The sequence below is a fragment of the Eretmochelys imbricata genome, chromosome 5, assembly GCF_965152235.1.
Source record: "Eretmochelys imbricata isolate rEreImb1 chromosome 5, rEreImb1.hap1, whole genome shotgun sequence".
Taxonomy (NCBI): Eukaryota; Metazoa; Chordata; order Testudines; family Cheloniidae; genus Eretmochelys; species Eretmochelys imbricata.
In genome coordinates, this window is record NC_135576.1 from 85,288,200 (window position 1) to 85,311,024 (window position 22,825).

At 37.5% G+C, this 22,825-nt stretch overlaps 1 protein-coding gene across 1 annotated transcript in view; it reads left to right on the plus strand.

The window, feature by feature from the left end:
* Nucleotides 1-22,825, plus strand: part of SHC3 (SHC adaptor protein 3) — a 72,166-nt gene that overhangs the window by 739 nt on the left and 48,602 nt on the right. The gene's annotated exons all lie outside the window — the stretch shown is intronic.

Genomic DNA, 22,825 nt, shown 5'->3' on the forward strand with positions numbered 1-22,825 from the left:
GGCTCTATCAGTTAGCATGTTTTACAGCTATGTAGAAGATTTTTTTTCTCAAGATAAAAAGCTGTTTTTCTTACATTCGGTATTTTTCTTAATTCAGATTTTTGATTTTATCTGCCATATTGTGTATGTCTCCGATACATAGATTTTCAATATGTCTGGTGCAATCTGTAATACAGGAGGAATGAGAAACACCTTTACGTGAGACCTGTTTATCATGCACCACATTTCAAACTAAAAATTACTTCAAAGAAAAGTGCATTTTTGAGTGAAGTTGTATTTGCAATCTCATGGTGAGAAAACCACAGATTACCGTTTTGTCTCATTCCATAAATAGGAATATTGTTTATCTCAGTAGTGCAGACAAAATGCAGACTTGTTTTACGTAACAGGGATTTGGCTACCTTAAACATTGTTTCTCTTTTCAGTTCATTGATGCTTTATGTCGAGAGCAGTGAACCATAGATGTCCAGGCTAATACTGTTGTATTTTTGAAAGCATTTAAAATGTACAGTAAAAAGGATGGTACCTTTGGTAAGAAGGGGGTGCATGCAGTTTCTCTGTCATGGAAGATTCCAGTTGATGTTTTCAAATATAGCATATAGTAGGTATAAAAATAATTATACTGTTCAAAATTCCCTCTTAAATCACAAATTCTTACATATGTAACAGCTCTGATGCTTAAGAGTTAAATTACTATGTAACAGTGTTAAGCAGAAGGTAGATCTATTTTTATCTCAGTTTCTTCAGCGTGTAAAAAATTACAGCATAAAATTTAATCCACAGTGTTTTAAATGAGTTAAAGCAACACTAAATTTAGAGTAATGTGAGGTAAACAATATTAAAAACAGAGCACCTTTTTAACAATTGGAGTTTTGAGAAGTAGGTTTTTGATTGATGATAGATTTAACAAGAGATTTAACAGTTCAAAACCCTTTTTTAAAAGTACTGTCATTCTTTGTCAGTCTCAAACTTATCATGAGACATAAAGGAAAATGAATTAGTATCAGCTTTTTGAATGCACACTGCTTTTCTGTTACTATACAAGAAGTCTCTTGGTAAAATTGACACCTGGATGTTGGGTGTTAAAGTAGCGGGCCTCTGTTGTTCTCTTGCATTACAATATTCTGGTTAACAAAAGGTCATATACTGTCCTCACTTTTGCTCATGAAACTTATTCCATTTTTTTTCTGCTTAAGACATCATCAGAAGCATGCAGTTACTGGCTTTTGGAATTCAGTGCAATCAAAAGTAACAATTATGAAGCAGAACAAATACTTATTTTCTTGAGCTAATATGTTGATTGATTGACCACAAACATGCTAGAAGAACCTGAAAAGTTTGAGTTTGATTGAAAAGAGATGAAAGAAATGATTTTTTAAAATAAAAGTGAACTCTAAAAAACTAACCAATATTTAATGTTGGAACTATGCAAAGATTTCTTTCTATGCAATGAGTATCACATGCTTTAACCAGTCTATTGGGATATTTAAAAAAAATAGCTTTAGCATTAAACAGCCTATATTTCAATTGGGTTTTACATGTAATCAGAATGTATAACATTATGATGTTTAGCATTTATTTTAAAAATAGGATGATGAGATCTTTAACTTTTTGCTGTCTGGAATACTCACTTATAGATACAAATGTATTGTAAATGTCAAAACAAAGTTTAAAAATGGTATAAATAACAAAGGATAACGTATGAATGAAATTAAAACCCATCATAGTTAGTTAATAATTTGCCTGTTCATTAAGTCTCTCTGAATTTTTTCCTCAGCAACTGCAGTATTCACATAAATAAGAACAGAAGTGCAGTTCCCACATCATTAAACACTGTTAGTTCCCCGGGCTTTTGTGCATTCAAAACATCAAATCAATACATAGATAATGTACATTGAAGGGAAACAGTCTTTGGATACCTCATGGCTATATTGAATGTCTGGGGGACTTGTACAGTGTTTAATTAGTACCATATGCCTTGCTGAGCATTCCATATGTCATTTGTTAAATGAAACAAAAATTTGATTTGCTGTTAACCAGAAAAGCTTTTATCATTGTATGTGTGTACTGGCATAGGGTTAGTATTTTTCATTAACTCACATCAGAAATGTGGAAATTATTCACGGAGGAGGGCAAAATGTCACCAGTGGACAGTTTGATGTAAACCATGTTGGAACATCTCCAAGTAGACTGAGCAATATTCCTATGTTGACTTGAACTGTACATGTGTATTATATACAATATAAAATATATGCCCTTTCCTCAATTTCCTTTTTTTCAAGTCCACAATTATAAACAACATATAATTTGCAAAAGAAAAATGGGCAAATATTTTTCTCAGTTATGACAGTGGTCATTTTTTTGCCAGAGTTTATTGCTATCTCAGTTTTTTAAGCTTGAGCACATTGTCCATTTTGAGATGGACTACGTAAATGCAATATTTAAAAGTGGGTAGGATATATATTGCACAGGAGCTGTGATACAATCTTCTGTTGCGGTGGAATTTTTTTGGACCTAAAACTAAAGGTGCTATCTATAATCTGTTTTTCCTGTGAATTTCATGTGGATTATGGATTTTTTATGGTAAAATTTCATCACAAACACAGTGAAAAGGTTGTGTAACAAATTATAGTTGTTCAAACTATATTTGACTTTTTAGTTCATTTGCTTGACATCAGACGTGTATGGAGACAGAATACTGAAGGGTGCTGGTATTCTACTTACACCATTGGTGAACAATTTGACAACTTGTGGATTAATGAAAACAATGAAAGCGAAAATGGCTTGTAGTAATAGATGTCCTTGAAGATCTCAATTGTTTGTTACAGAGCCTACATTTAATATAGAGTGATTATAAATGTTCGTGTTGTTAGAAAAATAAATCCATGCAATAAAACAGTGTAAAACTGCATAATCTAACAACTAACAGCAGTTAAGTGTTTCAATGAAACTCATTTGTTTCAAATTATAGAAGTCTACTGATTATCTTAACTGTGATAATGGCATCGGTGTTTTGTTTATTTGTAGATTTAACTGACAACACAGTCAACAATCATGATAGGAAGTAAATAGACATTAGCCTTTAAATAACCTGTGGTTCAGTCTTGTAATAAGTACCGATGAGATTAAAATAGTGACCTTCAGCAGTTTTAAAGTAAAACAAAACAAAAAATGCTATTATATTGCAATATAATCCATTCTTATATTCAAAACATTTCATGCAGTGCACGCAAAAGTGCTTTGCTAGGCATAAAAACAAGCCAGTTAATGTGGATAAACCATAGAAAAAGCAGTACGTAAACCAGGTCTTTAAAAAAAACAAATATACAATCAGTCTTTCAGATCAAGGGACAAGAATTCCAGATATAAAGAGCATGACACCACAAACAAAAATTTGAATGATAAAACGTTGTAAAGTACATTAAAATCATATTGCAAAAATACGTACGTGCAATACCTAATTGGCAAGGATATCTAATAAATTTGGTCATCACTCTCACACTGCAGTCTTGAGTGGGAGAAAATTTTTAAATCTGATAAGGAAACTGGTGGATACTTTTTTGTGTAGCAATTTGAGAGTGTAACCAAATTTAGGTCCCAATCCTACGCACACTATTACACACATGCTTAACTTTACTTACAGGAGTGGGTCCCAGTGAAATCAACGTGACTACTCTCATACGTAAAATTAAAGCTATGTGTATGTGTTTAGAGGATGGGTAATGCTTATACATCATCATCCATTTAGATGTTATTGGAGCATCCATGTCAGACCACAGGCAGGTTATATGAGATTTTAACAGCATTCTGCAGGCAGTTGTTGAATTTAAGGAATTATTTCCGTCTTTTGGGACTAAATCATAGCTTTAAGCACAGCTCTGAAAAGGGATTGATGTGTAAACTGCACCACCCATTGCATTTCCATGGGAGGCGTTGTACTTAAGGGCTCACTTCTGAGGCACAATTCCCTCTCTTCTTCCCCTATGCTATAGTGGGCAATAATTTGCCAATGGCCTACACCAGCAGCAGATTATAACAGCTTCTGTAGCCATTTAGTTGTTCTGGTGAGTCTTTGCCCATTAGGAAGCTCATGCAGCAAGGGAAGGGGTATTCTTACTCTCCCTTGCTGGGGCATATAATCAAAGTTACAATCTAGCCCTTAGTTTTATTTGTAGAGTAGTAAAATTAAAACATGACTTTTTGGTTTGCTTTTGTTTGTTGCAGCCTGCTGTATATGGCTGATGATAAATTTGTTTCCCTCCTTTATAACAGTATTGTTTGGGGTGGTTTTGTTTTTTTTTTTTTTTGGTCAGCTTTTCATTGCTCCTTACGTCCATCATGATGCACCTGTACTAACTACAGAATAACTAGTACTAAGCATGTTAACTATAGATCCAGTTTTCAGTGGTGGCCTCTAAATTATTACAAGCCAGATTTGTTTATTTGTGTATTCAATAGGCATTTGTACATGTAATTCAAGTAATTAAGCACACAATTCCCAAATATCCAATTTGCAAATCCAAATGTGGGGTTTGTGTGCATGTTTACAGGCCAAGTTTTAAATGTGTCCTTATGATAATAACAGGGATGAAAGTGAATTCCTTATATTTAAATTCCACTATTGCCACCCCCTAAGCTTTGAAAAATTGTGAGTCAGGACTCAAAAAAAAAATTGTGAGTTTGACTTTAAAATCATGACATTAAAATATGTTTTGGGTGCTTTTTGTCTTCTGGTTTTTGAGTCTTTAGGGTTCATGTTTTCAAGTTTTTCTCAGCAACCATGAGAACTAGAAACTTACATGAGAATCTCAGCTTTCACTTAAAGAAAAACTTTATCACATGACTCCAGGTGCTGGAGCTTTATGAAAAACATCAGAAGGGTGGCAACTCAGTTTGTTTTCTGAATTCAAAAACTTGGGTGGGGGATAAGGCAGAATTAAAAAAGAACTACTTTGATCTCAGAGATTAATTTTTCTAATGTTCTACAACCCTTTTGTGGTCAGTCTGTAGCCTTCACTTTTGCTGGAATGGCAAGACTGTCTACAGTTAAGTAAACCCTGTGTTTCTTGCTCAGTCCAAATTCCCATTGAGTTTATTGGTTCTGATCTAGTGTCTATGGACCTGATATGAAGATTATTGAAGTCAATGGAAAGATGACCACTGAGTTTGGATCAGGCCCTATGGGCAGAAATCATAGATGATAGCCCATAATGGTAGGGTTGTTTTTATTCCATCAATCAGATATTATTACACACTAGGGACCTTTGCTAACAGCCATTTAGGTCAATAGCAAAGCACGCAGAGACTTCATTAGTGCAGGATCAGGTCTCCGGTGAGAACTTTTGATTCACAAAATGCTGTAGAAGTTTCAGCATGTTTCTTCATATTTATGATTCTTTTTACAGGTGGTGTTAATATTTATTTGATTAGTGAAGTCTCAATTATATATGTTTAAAGAAAGGTCAGTAGAAAATCCTGCTGATTATTTACAATATAAACTACCCAAATTTACTAACTAGTTTAGGTGGCAAATCGGCACTCAGCTGCCCTTTCCCCCCCCTTTGGAAATTAGACTTTTGACTACTTTCACTACATTCAGATAACATCACAATCACAAGAGTAATTCTGTGCAGGTTATTTAAATATCTGTTGCTAAAAATTAAAAGAGGCACAGCCCTCCACTTATATGAATGAACCAAGATCTTTAGGGATATGGACCATGGGGCTTTCATGCAGAGTCCCTTCCTTTCCTCAGTACCACTGAAGGACCCATGCCCTTGTCCCCTGGCAACATACCCCATTGAGGAGCCCACTTAGATTGGCAGACTACCTATACCTTATTCTCACTCCATTTTAAGGCATAGAGTGGAAGCTAATGCTGAAAATGTCAGTGTTAAATCCTTCTGATGTTTCCACTGGAAATGCTGCAGGTTTGCCAGAAGATGTTATCACACAGTGCAGATATCTTACCAACTCTTACGTTTTTTCAAAACTGACACAGCCGACCCTGTCCATGGAGACTCAACTGCATGATGCTACCAGGAAATGAATTTCAGAGGTCTGAAGGAGAGTAGGTTGGCACTGCTCCTACCTCCACCTATTCCAGCCAGATCTAGTGTTGATTCCATTCATTCTGTGCGATTGAAGATCTGATCTGTCCCAGTATAACCACATGGCACGTATCATTTTGCTATGGCTTAATATCTGACTAACTATTTGGAAAGTGTGCTTTAAAAGGGGCCTAAAGGAATTAGGCCCCCCAAATCCCACTGAAAGTCAATAGGAGTTAGGTGCCTAACTTCATCAGCCTGCTTTAAGAATCCCAGCCAGCACTGAAATGTATATAGTGAAATCAGCGTAAAGATTTAAAGATCGCTACCTTGCAGCAAACAAGATACATTAAGATAAAGGGCAGACAAAGACAAAGAGCAGATTTAAAGATAATGTAAGAGAAAAGAAAATCATTAAAAATCTCTTTCCCTTGACATCATCACATTTATATTTGCACAGAAGTTAGGGGTTTTTGTTTGTTTTTTTTATTTTAAATCAAATCTAGGAAATACATTAAATTATACAAATCCAGGAAGTAAGAAAAACAAGAACAAAAAAGAAAATAAATCCTATCTGTTCTCTGAAGGACTTCTAAATGCCAGACACTGTATAGTATGCATGCTGCATGTATCTCGATGCTGATCTGCTTTTATTACCCTTTTATTTGTTAGTACAGAATTATATTCCAAGAAATGCCTTTATTGTTTGTAAAGTTAATATCTTCACTATCTCCGACACCATATCACCACAGTAAGGTAATTGTAAAAAGCAAAACTCTTTTTGTTGACTTGCATGGGAACCTTGTAAGCAGCACAAGTACTGTAGTCCAAGCATTTTGAATAGATCCTTTTCTCTTTACCGCCTCAGAAACCTGAATGATTCATACTGAGGGCAGATGCCATGTTTTATAGTAAAATAAGACATCAGCCATTTTAACTTAATACTATCTAAAATCTAAGCAGCAGTCAGGAGAAAAAGATCAAACAATTAAACTGCACGTCTGTGAGTCTCCTTCTAAAAAAAGTTATTAAATGAAGAATTGTGTTGCAAGCACTATACAATGTAGTTAAAACAGTAGCAGCTTGATGTTGTGTTGAGTAGCAGAACCCAGTCTTCTGAGACTTAATTCACAGTGCTCTATCCACTAGGCCACAGTGCTCTCTAAGTTTTCTTATACTGCCAGAATAGAGAAGAGTGGTTTTATTGTAAATGAGAATCAGGCTCAAAGATATTCTCATGGCAGAGAAGGAAAAGCTAAATACTTCTAGTGTTTCACTGAAGTCTGAATTAGATTTGGGCCCAGGATAGATAACTTCTCCTAAATGTTATTTATTTTAATTTATTTAATTCATGTTAAGATCAGTTTTATTTGCACATCTGTGTGTGTGTGTGTGCGCTTACGTGTACTGAAAGCACTTGATTGTTAGCATATCAGACTGACGTTGGTGTAAGAACTGGTGACTGGTTCTAACACATCGAAAAAGACAAAAAGGCAAGTTCACCCAGCCAGGGTGGATTTGATTTAAATCATGATTTAAATCATTAGTCAGGAAGACTCAATTTAATCATGGATTTCTACATAAAAGTGCATTCCTGCTGGTTGTTATAACCTTAAGACACATTCTTCACAACTCAGAGATGGATATGGGTTTCATTTTTAGAAGGTACACACTATACATTTTTAAAGTGATGTATTTTGAAAATTTTTCAGATTAGTTTTACAGCTATATCAGAAAATGAATGATTGTTTGGTTATTTCATTTACGAAAGGTAATTGAAGCAGATATCTATGAAGTCATTGGGAGGTGAACTATCTCCTGTTCAACAGGTTAATCATTAATATTTGGAGGATTTTCTTGCCATGCTGTATTAGGAGGAGAACATCACCAGACAGACATTTAAATTGTTTTATTTAACTAAAACAATGTTATGTATTTTAGATTTTTTTTCTTCAACAGCAAACATAATATTTTAACAAAACAAGCATATGAATTTTTGAATGTAGTTAAACATTCAAGTTTTTTAAAATCAGGTTTGTTTTTGTTAGAATTGTTTTTAACTAAAATAGTTAAATAAAATATTTAAAAAATCAAAAATCGACTATATCAGCCAGGTCAACATGAGAAACTTAAAATATTGGCTTCTGCCGCTAACTCAGTCGTCTTCACCTTCATTTTCCTGTTTGTTCATAATCTGGAACATTTAAGACATTTAAATTTTTTTTCCACAGTTTGTTATATCTTTTACTGCTACTTCTTGTAACTATTCTGCTGGGTGTGCATTTCCTGTTGTACCAATTGTTTCTGTAAGGAAGACATTCCCTTCTTCTGTTGTCACACAAGCACATAAAACAGGATCATTGTGGACATTGCTCCACCCATCAAGACTCAGATTAACAATTTCACCCTCTAGATCTTTTGCACACTGCTCAATTTCTCTTTCATACACTTTATCCAACAATTTGCCTGCGACATCTGCTCTGTTGGGTGGACTGTATCGTGGTCTTAATGACTGAACCATGTTAATGAAGTGTGGGTCTCAATCATATGGAAAGGAGAGTTTGTTTCATAAACAAACCAGGCAATTTTTTCATCAATTACCTCTTTTTGTAATCTGCTGGTTCTTATCACAAATTTATCTGTGGTTGTTTCTGGATGATAGAGATGTTTTTTTTCTTTTTGCTACAGGTGATATACTATGGCTATGTGACATACATGATGTGGCAGATAACTCTGAAACTATAGAAAATGATGGTGATCTTGAAGGTAGATAGTCTTCAAAATCCTGTATGTTGAGGATGGATTCTCCTAAACAAAATAAGTCAATGCAGTTATTTAATTATTATTACCATACTGCTCATTTAGTAGTACTCACTGCATTCACTGACACTCAGTACTACTTTAAAGGTGAAATTGTGAAAGGAAGATCTGCCTATTTCAGCTATTTATTTTTTATCACAACTGCATCTAAAATGATAGTAACATAGCATAACAACTATATTTTTTGCTTAAACATGAGAATTCAAGAATAGTCCAGAAGGAAGACAGGCAGTCCTTAAGAAAAAGGTATGAAATAAAAAAGTTTACCAACCTGAAGATCCTGCATGTTCAGACATGTTCCTTTCACCATCTTCAACACAGCTTCCTCCTGAGAAGGAACACTTTTCATGATGTTATTTAATTCGGGCAACCAGGCGTTGCATTTCTTTGTTGCACTGTTTGCATTTTGCACGCATGCCTGTCTTACCCACAGGCAGAGGAACTTCATTAAAATATTCCCAAACTGAGTCTCTTTTACGACCTGCTGCCATTATAGGTTTTCCCTTCTAGTGAGAGAATGGTATGGTAGATAACAAATCAATGAAGGCTACACTCAGAAAGACCTCAAGACTTCTGGAATATGCTGCTCAAACAGTTTCACTTTTGTTTCTACTGCCTGTCCCTCCCTTCTCACATTTATCTCCAGACCAGGTCTATTCTGCCCCCAACAATCTACTTTTTGAAACTTGGCACTTTTAGAGAGAGGTAAGGGATTGACTCTGTGTACACAAATTTGCAGAGGGACAATAGAGTTGAGGTCCATTATTTCTCACATCTATATATTAATTTATTTAAAAACAAGTTTTCTGTTAATAAGAATGTGATCTCTGGAGAACTGTAAAACTAAGCATCTCTGATGGTATCTTCTAGACTGAGCACTGAGTCCCATTAGGTAAATAGAAAGATTAACCTAAATAGTCTATACAGAAGCCTTTGGAGCCCCATAAGATTGGGTCCCTAATCCATGAACTATTGGCACTCATTTACAAGACTTTTCTTAAACATTTACATGAATATATTGTCTCATACTATAGAATTAGAATTTATAATCCCTATTCCATAATGAGATATATTTGAGCTATAATGTATCTTAATTAAAACTATCTTTAGATAGATTTTTTCCTCAAAAAGCATTTTATAAAAAAAATCCATTTCTAATTTTTTTTTTAAAACCATTGATTTTTATCCAACCATGACCCAGCGTAAATTGGTTTAATGCCATTGAATTTAATAGGGTTTCAACAGCTTACACTAGAGCAGTGAATTTGGCCGAAGGTATACAGCCAAGTTGTTGTGATGTGGAACTAAAATTTTTGACTGCCCTACATGCGTAACACATTAAAAAGGCGTGCTCTCTAACAATTTTTGTTTTTGGCAAATGAAGAAAACTGACAAGAATTTTGCAAACCATCTGAAGTATGAGTACAGGCTGGATTTACATATCTACATTTGAGCTGCATCTATGCTGGCACTTTCAGGATCCAAAATTAATGATGACCTTTGAAGCTACCTTGAAAGTAAGAGTGGGAAAGATTGTAGCACAGATAGGACTCAGGCATTTTTGCCACTGTATTGTCTGATGATGTTCAGAATAACAAGTTTATATTAGAGCAATACCAACTTTGTTTTGTCTTGTACATCGCCTAGCACAATAGGGTCCAGGTCCATGAATAGGGCTGCCCGGTACTACGGCAATACTAATACTAAATACATCTAGATATACTGTACACTATTTGTGGTTTGACATATGTCATTAGGATCTTCTATTGTAGCAAAATGTTTTGGTTGCACAAGCTTTTGCATGTTCATATTAAAGGATTTCTGATGCGTGACAAGCTGCTAGAACTAATCTACACAGTGCTTTTAAGAAAATATATCTTGTCAGAGATGGTTGGTGGGCAACAAAATACTCTGACAACTGTGGCAGAGTAGTTCATCTTATTTAAGTATGCATTAATGAAGAATAAACAATGCACTGCGATACAGTATTGCATAGGGCATATATTTTCATTTACACTCATTGATAATCAGAGTGACGTGAAAATTGCATCAGTAACTTGGTACATTAAAGTTTTTTGCATGTGCAGTTTTCCACAGGTGATATTTGTGCAGAAAAACTTGGATGCAGGATGCAAAATGCATTTGCTTACATAAAATAAAATAGGTAGATCTATAGCTGTCCAATGTATGCATGTCAAACTCTACACTAAGTTTTTCCATGCAAAAACGGGTGAAAAAATGCACAAACAAAAGTTTGCACATGCAAAATCGTGAGTGCAGTTATAGAAGCAGCTAGTGAAATTGTGACCCATTACTTTTTGTACTGCATGTGTATTTTTGAGTGATAGTGTTTTTAATTCATGGACACAAGCATAGGAAATACAAAAAGATTAGAATCTGGTTCTGAAGCGTTCCTGCCAAATTTTTTTTAACATGTATTTATCCACACTAATGAAGATTAGAAATTTTTCAGAACTGGGAGCTGAAATTTGCTTCTTAGCAGTACTTCATCTCTAACATGCCAGAAATGAAACCTTAGTGTTGACTTAGAGGAATTGCCCTTTTGGGATGAGACAAAATGTACTCTCCATCCATTAACCGACTCCATGGCCTTGCTCTTTTAAGTGGTACTGAATTATCATTATATGTGTTGGTTTTGAGATGGTGTTAGAACTTTTCACGGGGGACAAATCTAAAACCACTAACTCATTATAAAGACCTGAGGTTGTAATTAGAGTTGCAGAGATATACCAGTTGGTAAAGGGTCTCCGCAGTTCTTGAGGTTTACTGGATAGCCCTTTTGTACCCTGATAAGCCTCTGCTCGTGTGCGATGTAGTGACTTCCTTAACCAGTCTGTTCTCCCCTGTCTGCATCTGCTGACACAAGAAATGAAGGACAGGATTTAAATTTCAGCAGTTAAGAGCACAGCCAGGTGTGGAAGAAATGAGTAAACAGCCTGACAACATGGGGGAAAATGTATTCAAATGTATGGTGAAAATATTCTACATCACTGCGCAACAATTCTTATGGGAACTTTTCCCCCAGTAAATGGAAAGGTTCTACTGAATAAAATCCTTTATGCCTGATTATTCATGAACCATATTACCAGACATGAAAAGTATTATTTATTAAGCATACAAAACTGCCACTGGCATGTCCTGTTGACATTGAACTATGTGCTGTACCTACCTCTTTATTATCCAGTGCCCAGTTCTGTGAGGTGTGCTGTATTTCCTTTTAGGGGCTTTGCACTCTCTTCTCCCAGTGAAGTCAGTGAGAGTTAGAGTCACTCAGTACCTTGCAAGAGGTGCTCACTTTCTCCGGTGCACACAATTTTATATGAATTATCATGTATAGCGGAAGGATTGTACAGATTAGCTAAATTCCATGGAACAAAATAGCAATTTTGAGCATGGTTTTGCATCCTGGCCCACCCTGGCTAATAGCCACTGATGGACCTATCCTCCATGAGCTTATCTAGTTCTTTTTTGAACCCTGTTATAGTCTTGGCGTTCACAACATCCCCTGGCAATGAGTTCCACAGGTTGACTGTGCGTTGTGTGAAGAAATACTTCCTTTAGTTTGTTTTAAACCTGCTGCCTATTAATTTCATTTGGTGATCCCTAGTTCTTGTGTTATGAGAAGGAGTAAATAACACTTCCTTATTTACTTTCTCGACACCAGTCATGATTTTATAGACCTCTATCATATCCCCCCTTAGTCGTCTCTTTTCCAAACTGAAAAGTCCCAGTCTTATTAATCTGTCCTCATATGGAAGTTGTTCCATACCCCTAATCATTTTGTTGCCCTTTTCTGTACCTTTTCCAAGTCCTATATACGTTTCTTGAGATTGGGCCACCAGATCTGCACACAGTATTCAAGATGTGGGCATACCATGGATTTATATAGAGGCAATATGGTATTTTCTGTTTTATCTATCCCTTTCCTAATGAGTCCCAACATTCTGTTAGCTTTTTTGACTGCCGCTGCACATTGAATGAATGTTTTCAGAGAAGATCTCTTTCTTGAGTGATAAAAGCTAATTTGGACCCCCATCATTTTATATGTATAGTTAGGATTATGTTTTCCAATGTGCATTACTTTGCATTTATCAGCATTGAATTTCATCCGCCATTTTGTTGCCCAGTCACCCAGTTTTGTGAGATCCCTTTGTAACTGTTTGCAGTCTGCTTTGGAATTAACTATCTTGAGTAGTTTTGTATCATCTGCAAATTTTGCCACCTTACTGTTTACCCCTTTTTCCAGGTCATTTATGACTATGTTGAATAGGACTGGTCCCAGTACAGACCCCTGGGGGATACCACTATTGACCTCTCTCCATTCTGAAAACTGACCATTTATACCTCCCCTTCGTTTCCTATCTTTTAACCAGTTACTGATCCACGAGAAGACCTTCCCTCTTTTCCCATGACAGTTTATTTGCTTATTTTGATCCTCTTTAGGGTTTTAGTAAATCTTGATTTCTTAATAAGTGGATATCTCACTTATTAGTACCAAGACATAGCTTTCTCTCAAATAGTAAGATAGTTATATATGTCTGTTTTAGAAGGACAAAAAATAGTTCTGTTACTCACAAAATTATTCTTAAGCTTTTTTAGGATCCATGACAATTTTTTAAGATACCTGACATCATTTGTTTGTGTGTGTGTGTGGAAGTCCATATATTAATTGAAGGAACTTATAGTTTATTTATGATAACTTTTTGCATTGTCATAGGAGGCTGAATCTTTTTATCATTTAAGCAACTAAACCTGCAGGGTTTGTATGTAAGATAGGACAAAATGGTTGTCATTCTTTGGTCAGAAGCTGTTTCAGTAGATTAGTCATAAGGTAGATTTATCTCGACAAAACCATTGTCTAGTCATTCAGTATCTATTATTATTGATATCATTCTTATTGAATATTTATATTCTAGTAGAGTCCGGAGATCCAAGTCAGGATCAGAGCCCTATGGTACCTGAACAAACGCATATGAAGACAAGGTTCCCATCCAAAAGAGTTCACAGGAAATTAATTGTAGAAGCTTTTAAGCTATTTAAAGCACAGCCTCAAATAATATACAGTGACTCACAGTCATGCAGAGAAAATTTTAAAACTGGCCCTGATTTTTTTTTTTAAAGAATTTGCACATTGAGTATTAAACAAATACTAAAGTTCCTAGTGCTGTTGTCTAGATCCACTGTTTTATAAAGTGAATTTAAAAAATATTTTGGACTGATTCAAAAAAAATTTGGAATCTCTCTTTTTTCTCTGCAGTCCATTATGAAAAGGCTGTCTGTTTCTACTGTGCTAATTAAATCTAGAGCTTATGAAGCATACCTCTTATCCATAACAATTTTAACAATATAATTTTAGCAATGACCTCATTATCAGAAAACGAAGCAAATAGTTCAGAGAACAAAATGGAGAAAGTGTTGAATTGTAGACTTCACAGAAAACCCAAATGAAATTAATGAGGTACCATTAAAAAAAAAAAAGCATACATACACTATGGAACGTTTGCAGCAATTGATTTTTTAAAAAGTGATTTCTGGGAGGCATTGAACTCATCCACAGGACATGCATCTATGTCCCTGTAGCGGGGTCGTTACCCACAGTGGCCCTGACAGGGCTGGGGCTGTGGTGAAAAGCCCAGGCTGATTAAGGGAGCAGCCTCAGCTGTGGCCAGCTCAATCAGGCCCAGCTGCCCCTATAAGAGGCTGTGAGCCAGGAGTCCCCCCTCAGTCTCCCTCTGCCTGTAGAAGGAGAAGGGGCTGGCTGCAAGGTGCGGAGCAGAACACCCAGATTGGAGCAGGACTGGGGAAGGGCCAGAGGAGCTGGGAGCTCTGGCCTGGAAAGCCTCAAGCTGCAAGCTTGACTATAGGCCGAATAGGTGCAGGGTTGCAGAGGGGCAGCCCACGAGTAGGCAGAGGCAGCAGGTCCAAAACCCCCTTGCCTGTGATGAGTGGTGTACGCACTGCAGTCTACCCCCGATACAAGGGGCTAAGTGGGGAATGGCAGTAGCCAAGGCTGAGGTGAGGTGGGGTTAGAGGGTGAGGGTTCCCCTGGGTGGGGAGACCCAGAACCTGAGAGTGTGGGAGTACTGCCAGGGGGGCAGCACCCCAGAGAAAGGGGCACCGGGTCCTGGGAGGGACATGGGGGCCAGCAGTAAGGCAGATCACCAGCCTGCAGAGGGAGCTCCGGTGGCTGGACGAGCTAATTCCTGATGATTATCAGCAGGAGGCGCTGCAGGGGTGAGTCTGAACCTTTACAGTCCCCGAAATCCATTTGCTATTACAGTTGTGCAGAACTACCCTGGCATTCAAATAGAATGTAGCAGTCAAACAATAGACTGTCCTTCACCAATTAAGGATTAATAAAGCATGTGCCATATAGATTACATTCTTTCTAGCTGTAGTTAGCACAAGCTAGTAACTGTATTATGTACAACTTTAGTTAGTAATCAAAAACTAGTTCCCCTTTTCCAGACCTTTTCCAGTTCCCCTTTTCCATCTGTTAGCTGACTGCATTTTTGTGATAGTTTTCTCCATTTAAGAGGCATGAAAAACTATTGACCATAATATTTAATGGTGGTTTAAACTAGTGTAGAAGTACTGCAATATTGCATTATTTGTTTAGAGCGATTTGTGACCATAAATTCACAGCTGAAGGGGTCAAGTCTTATTTGTTGTTGAACTTTAAAGGCTACTTGTTTTCAGATTTTCTGTTCCATTTCTATTCAATCAATATTTACTTAGAGTTTTGTGTCTGGGATAGAACATGCATTCTGTACAGTTCTTAATGAGAAAAAGAAAATGAGAAATTGACTCATTGTAAACTTTTGTGTATGATTACATATTGCTCTAAAATTTACCAAAAACTGCAAACGTATGGCAACACTAAATAGTACTTTTTTGCATTTTCAACTACAGTGTGTTCCATGCTGCTATTTTTATAGTGTAAATATATATGTTGACACTTGTTTTACTATTAAGCAAGGCCAAGATAAATGATTTTATCTCACCCAGAGTGAGGCTGTGAACATCTATTAATTAACACAATATTAGTGAGTGCATGGCTCAATGAGGTGCACAGGGAGGGAATGGGAATGCACAAGAAATCTCCCCCTTCCTGTGCAAGAGCCTGTCACAGTGCAGTCCCTATGCTTCCCCCAGTGTACTCTGTGGCACCCTATTCACCAAACAGGGAGGAAGTGGGATACTGCAAAGCCCCTGGAGTATGCTGCATTGCCTGAAGGAATGTAGCAGCCAGCTCCCTCTCCCGGTACCCTCTGTAGTTGCAGGAGGAATTCTGCCTGGAGCTCCCCTGGATTAGGTGCCCCTCTGCATTGCCCCCCCAGAGCACAATGTGAATATAATGCATGGCTGAACCCTTAGAAAATATGCTGAAGTCTTGATGTGAATACAAAAAAAGTCAAGTTAAAAAAAGTCGTAACTAATCAGCTCTCTTCAAATTTATATATTCCTTTACATGAGGCAGAGTGCATCTTTGTGAAGAGGGACCATTAGAAGTCAAGGAATCTGACTGCATGAATACTTTGTGTTACTATATAATGTACAGTGTGATAAAATATATATATATATTTGGACTCAAAATAGGGGAGACTTCAATAGCCATCTCACTTAGAACCTAAATAGAACATTTAAAGCCAAATATTTACATCTTAAAGCACCAGAAAAACTAAATTCTAAGTGCTGACCTAAAAAAGTCTGGCTATTACTCACCTGCATTTACTTCCTACTCTCAAACCTCCACTCTTACTTCTACCTGCAGTACTTTCTAGTGTTGTTGCATCATTTAGCATACATCACGTAATCAGTCTCAATAGGTCCAGTCACAATCTGGGTCTAGGCCCATATTCCGCCCACTTTAAAACATCCCAGATACAAATTCCTCCTAATTGTTATAGGACATTTGTTTCTGTTCCAAATGTAGCACCAGGTTGTGTGTGGGTTCACAAACGTGGGAGGTAAAGAAGAGTGCAGGGAGCTTTCTTCCCCTTACGCCTTGTGCGTGGGCTAGAGTGTGATGCAGAGTCACTGTTCCATGCTGCTAGTGGTACTAGCCATCATGGAGTCTAATGGCAAGGGACAGGGTGAAGGTGAGGCCATGTCACCTACTTCTTCACCAGAGGAGGTGCTAGCCAGATGCAGGGGAATGAACGCTATCCATTTAAAGTGTGACAAAGTGTTGTTGCATCATACGTTCCCTAAGAACCTCAGGAGGGAGACTGAATGAATTAGCCAGAATTCTTCCTGGGGTTCCATAGCTCCTCCACATCTCATCCAACTCAGACATGCCTTTTAAGGCTCAATTTAGCTCTGAGGAGTGAGGGGACAAACTGACTTCCATGGGAGGTTGCCTAAGTAAGAACTTCACAATTTACCTGTTAAAGATTATTTCCCACAAAACCGATCAGAGATTCTCCTATTCTGCTTTATCTGGAGTGCCTGTAAAGCACGAGTTCTCATTCTAGGGGTCATGACCAATCTCTCTTTTTACACTGGCTGGATGGAAGTAGGGTCCCACAACTGTGGAGGAGGGAGTCCTAAAAATGTTCTTTTCTTATAACATAGGGTCACAGGATGGAAAATGTGGGGAACCAGTGCTTTAAGGCATATCTATGAGGAATCATCCAAGAAAAATGTGTCTCAAATAAATTAAATGGTTTTGGATAATCATTTGGGCCTGATTTGTGCACCCCCCCCCCCCCCCCGTCACAGTGAGTAATGCTTTAATTCATGTGTCATCCCATTGATTTAAATGGGACTAATGCCAGAATAAGTTATTACTCAAGTAAGGATGCAGACTTGGCCACGTAAGAACTTAAAGCAATGACACATTCTTCCTTGAGACAATGGTGTACTCCCAAAGCTCTTTCAATCTGGAGTGAAAGAGGTATCTATTTTCATAAGTAGAGCAAAATACCCTGGAGGGAATAAAACGGTCACCTCTTTGCTAATTATTTGAAATTTTAGAAATCCATTTCCAATATTATTGCCATCAAAACTGTCAAAGGATATATTGGCTCTGTCACAATCCCTCAGACAGAGACAAATACCTACAAGATCTTTATCAAGCATTCTTAAAACTACACTACCCACCTGGGGAAGTGAGGAAACAGATTGACAGAGCAAGACTGGTACCCAGTAGTCACCTACTACAGGACAGGCCCAACAAGAAAAATAACAGAACACCACTGACCATCACATACAGCCCCCAGCTAAAACCTCTCTAGCACATCAGCAATCTACAATGTATCCTGGAAAACTAACCCCCCACTCTCACAGGCCTTGGGGCTGTCTGTAAGCGAGGACTGGCCTGCCTCCCCCAACCTGAAGCAAATAGTCACCAACAACTACACACCACAGAAATACTAACCCAGGAACCAACCCCTGTAACAAACTTCGTTGCCTACTCTGTCCCCATATCTACTCTAGCGACACCATCAGCAGACCCAACCACATCAGCCAGTCCATCAGGGACTCATTCACCTGCACATCTACTAATGTGATATGCCATCATGTGCCAAGAATGCCCCTCTGCCATGTACATTGGCCAAACCAGACAGTCTCTATGTAAAAGAATAAATGGAAACAAATCAGACATCAGGAATGGTAACATACAAAAGCCAGTAGGAAAAAACTTCAATCTTCCTGGACATTCTATAACAGATTTAAAAGTAGTTGTACTTGAACCAAAAAACCTTCAGAAACAGACTTCAAAGAAAGAAAAGGAGGACTTGTGGCACCTGAGAGACTAACCAATTTATTTGAGCATAAGCTTTCGTGAGCTACAGCTCACTTCATCGGATGCATTCAGTGGAAAATACAGTGGGGAGATTTATATACATAGAGAACATGAAACAATGGGTGTTACCATACACACTAAGCAGAGAGATCACTTAAGGTGAGCTATTATCAGCAGGAGAGTGGGGTTGGGGGGGACCTTTTGTAGTGATAATCAAGGTGGGCCATTTCCAGCAGTTGACAAGGATGTCTGAGGAATGGGGGAGGGGTAGGCATAAACATGGGGAAATAGTTTTACTTTGTGTAATGACCCATCCACTCCCAGTCTCTATTCAAGCCTAAGTTAATTGTATCCAGTTTGCAAATTAATTCCAATTCAGCAGTCTCTCGTTGGAGTGTTTTTACAGAAATCAGTGGTTTTCCCCCTAATTCTCCACAAGTTTAATTGCAATGGCTATAGAAGGGTTATGTTACTGAGACATCATTAGTTTTACAAATACGTTGCAGAGTTTTACTAGAAAGATATGCTATGAAGTATCATGAATATTTGAAACTAAGCAATGATCTTCTTGTGAAGTGAATGACCAAATGTATTTTGTGATCCATTAGCTCTACTTTTTTTATGTATTCTTACTAATTGGCTAAATTCAGTCACTTGCAATGTATTTCCCAATTGCCATCAGTACAAATTAGTGAGATGTTCAACATAATAAATGTTAAGTTAAAACAACAATTTAAAAACATTAATTACCAAAATAGTTTTGTGGCTTGAGTACAAAAAGGGTGGCAACCTGTTGACTATGCTTCCAGGGTGGTGGTCTAGGCAGGACGCACTTTAAGCGCAGTTGTACTATGAAAAGGGTCTGTAAAAATGGCATTGCATGGCAGTAAGCTTATTGTTTCTCAATGACATCAAGGAGAAATATGCTCATTATATAAGATGTTTGTAACTGCTCAACCTGGGACCTGAGAATTAGTCTGGATTCGCTTATTCTCGTGTATCAACACCAGCTGTAAAATGCATACTGCCCAAATTAACAGGTTTCAGAGTAACAGCTGTGTTAGTCTGTATCCGCAAAAAGAAAAGGAGTACTTGTGGCACCTTAGAGACTAACCAATTTATTTGAGCATAAGCTTTCGTGAGCTACAGCTCTGATGAAGTGAGCTGTAGCTCACGAAAGCTTATGCTCAAATAAATTGGTTAGTCTCTAAGATGCCACAAGTACTCCTTTTCTTTTTTCCCAAATTAGGCTCTCAGTTACACCTGGTCAACCCTGTAGCCTTTAAATTATGCCCTGAGTTACACACTTATAAGCCTTTTTTCAGATTATGCACTGCCCCCTTTGTGACATTTTCACAACCCCGTTGCCTTTTAACTATTCATGATGGTCCCTGCAGCTCGAATTTAGTGAACAATCTTGTTGATGCACAAAAAGGAAGCAAATCCTTTTCATTCACTTAGTCATATTGTGTAGTGCTAATAAGAATAAAATGCAGCACAAGCTCAATTTAATAATGAAAGTCAAGTGATATCACTTTGACTACACACAAGGAACAGATGTGGTGAGTATGTATGTGCCATTTTTACAGTATTTTCCAAAATAGAAATATGCTTTAAGCCTGAGCATCAAGAACTTGTGCTTCTAGTGGGCTTATTACAGAATCTGTTCCAATATATTTTAGACCTTTCTTCTTTCAAATATTAGATGTAGTTCAACCCAGAACCCAAGAACATTGAGGCTACTTCACATCACCACAGAGCTATCGTCAGTAGTTTACGCAACTATAGCAGCCTCTACATGTGTTAGGATCTGAAGACACTGGGGTGCTTAAAGGCTATATATGGCAGGTGCACGTATTATTTGCTAACACAACCATGCTATCTCGGACATAGTTTGTACATGGTGTTGTGTACTGTTGGTGCAATCTGTAATGTCATGAGCTATGGGACTTCATTGAGGACAATCCTCTTCTTAAGCAAATGTTGCTAGTCCATTTTAGCTCATTAGGAAGACCTGTATGGTACTGGTGAGCTAGGTATTGATGTCCCAGTAGTTCAGCTGCAGAGGTTGGGAGTTCTAACCCTGTTTCGGACTGATTGAAGGGGGTTGCTCAACATTTGTGAGACAGGTATGCAATATATAGTCTGCCACCTGCTATTCGAAAATCTGGTAGCAGCTATGGGCAGGCAAGCTTTATCCATCTATGTATGGCCAGGAGGCTCTGGGTATTTTTCAGGTTCAGATGTTGCACTTGTCGTCCATGTCTTTGTCACTGCCAGACTAGACTGTTGCAATCCACTCTACGTGGGGCTACATCTTTGTATATTTTTATTAACAATACTGGTATTTCTAATGCCAGATTCTGACTCAACAGTAACGTGCATATTTCTTGGAGTAGAGGATTTCTTCCAGAAATGTAGTGTGATTAAGCCTATGAAACACGGAATAATAATTTTTAACATTCACTTTGAGCAAAAACTGGCTGATAGTGCTTACACTCTTTTCTCTTCACTCCAAACACTTGATTACACTGAACATTCATTCCATGGAACCGTTTTTTCCCCGTAAACACAGAAAACTCTACCCTGTCTAGCAATAAGTCTTGACTAAACATTTTCTAGTTAGTTAAAAAACATTGATGTAAAAAAAGAGATACTTCAGGTGGCCTGAAAGAAGTTCTGAGACACATGGCCACTCTTTAAAATCTATCGAGAAATTACAGCTTGTTTAGAATTCAACAGCTTGCTTGCTAATGGATACATCTTTCCAGCAACATGAGATGTCATGTTTTGGGATCTGTACTAGCTACCTTCTAGGTACTGGGTAGAATTTAAGGTGTTGATTTTGATTTACAAAGCCCTAAGTGGGTTGGGACCTATCTATTTGAAAGGATGCTTCTTTCTCCAGGCCAAACTGCCACAGTTGCTTGACAGAGGGGCCAGCCAGCATCACATTGTTCACAAGAGTCCCATAGCATTGGAACATGCTCTTTGCTAGTTCAGAAATAATCTTACTCCAGTATGTGCTGCAAGACTCATGAGCTTTCCTGAGTTGTAAAGTATTGGGAAGACTCTGGTGGAAGCTTGTTAAGGTTATCCGTATGTTTTAGCTGCTAAGTATTGGGTGAAGGATGGAGGTTACAGGATAGTCTGCTTTTTATAACTGTATTTTTTAAGTGTTTCATTGAGTGCTGGGAGCAAATGATAGGCTCTTCTTTTCAGTGAAAGAGTACAAATGAAAATTTTTTTTTGTCTTTGGTTTTTTTTGTTGACTATATCTTTTGGTGGATGTTTGTATGTATATTTCAAGTGGATATTTCTCAGAGGTCAATATTAGTGTTGGAGTGGTTTGAGGATGACCACATATGAGAGATACATAAATCCTGCTGTTGGCTTTGGGGACTTTATCTGTACTTTCTGGTGGCAGTTAGTTAGTATTTACAGCCATCTTGTTGTTTGCAAACGTGATGTTTAAGGGTTGGCATCTTCTGATTTTAAAAAAAAAAAAGTTGGGTTGCCATCTTAGCTTAGATACATAGGGAATACTGCAAGTCTTACCATTTTGCTTTTAGTAGTCCCCATGATTTTCTATTACCATGCTGGTTTTCTGTGATTCAGGAAACGTCCAGTCATCTTTCTCGATTTTTCCCTTTTAGGTAGTTTATAAATAGATAAGCATCAGTGTATTGTAGAATCAGGCATAATTTGTAGAAAATAGAAAAACAATTCCATTGACGTAAGATACGCTACTTTATCGTTTGTTCCTACAGTGCCATGTGCTTGTTAATTTACACCTCAGAGTTTGGTTCTAAATAATTCCAGACACTCCTCAATATGCTGCACCAAAGATCTTTAGCTGATGTATATTAGCATAGCTTCATTGAGATCAGCTGATTACTTGAATGGGTTTTAGGTGTTTGGCCCCCAGGAAAATCAAGCCACCTACAGAGGTATCTGAATATAAATTTAGCACCTTAACTTTATGCTCTAAAGCGTGAAAATGTTGTTGTAGGTGTCTGGGTTGCACATGCAAAATATGTGGATACAAACAGGTCATGGTAGAAACATGAAGTTGGGGTCTCAAATATATTTTGCATTTTTAATTTTAGGTGGTTAGGCCAGATCCTCAGTTCGTGTAAGTCAGTGTAACTCCACTTAGTTCTGTAGAGCCTGCTCATTTAGA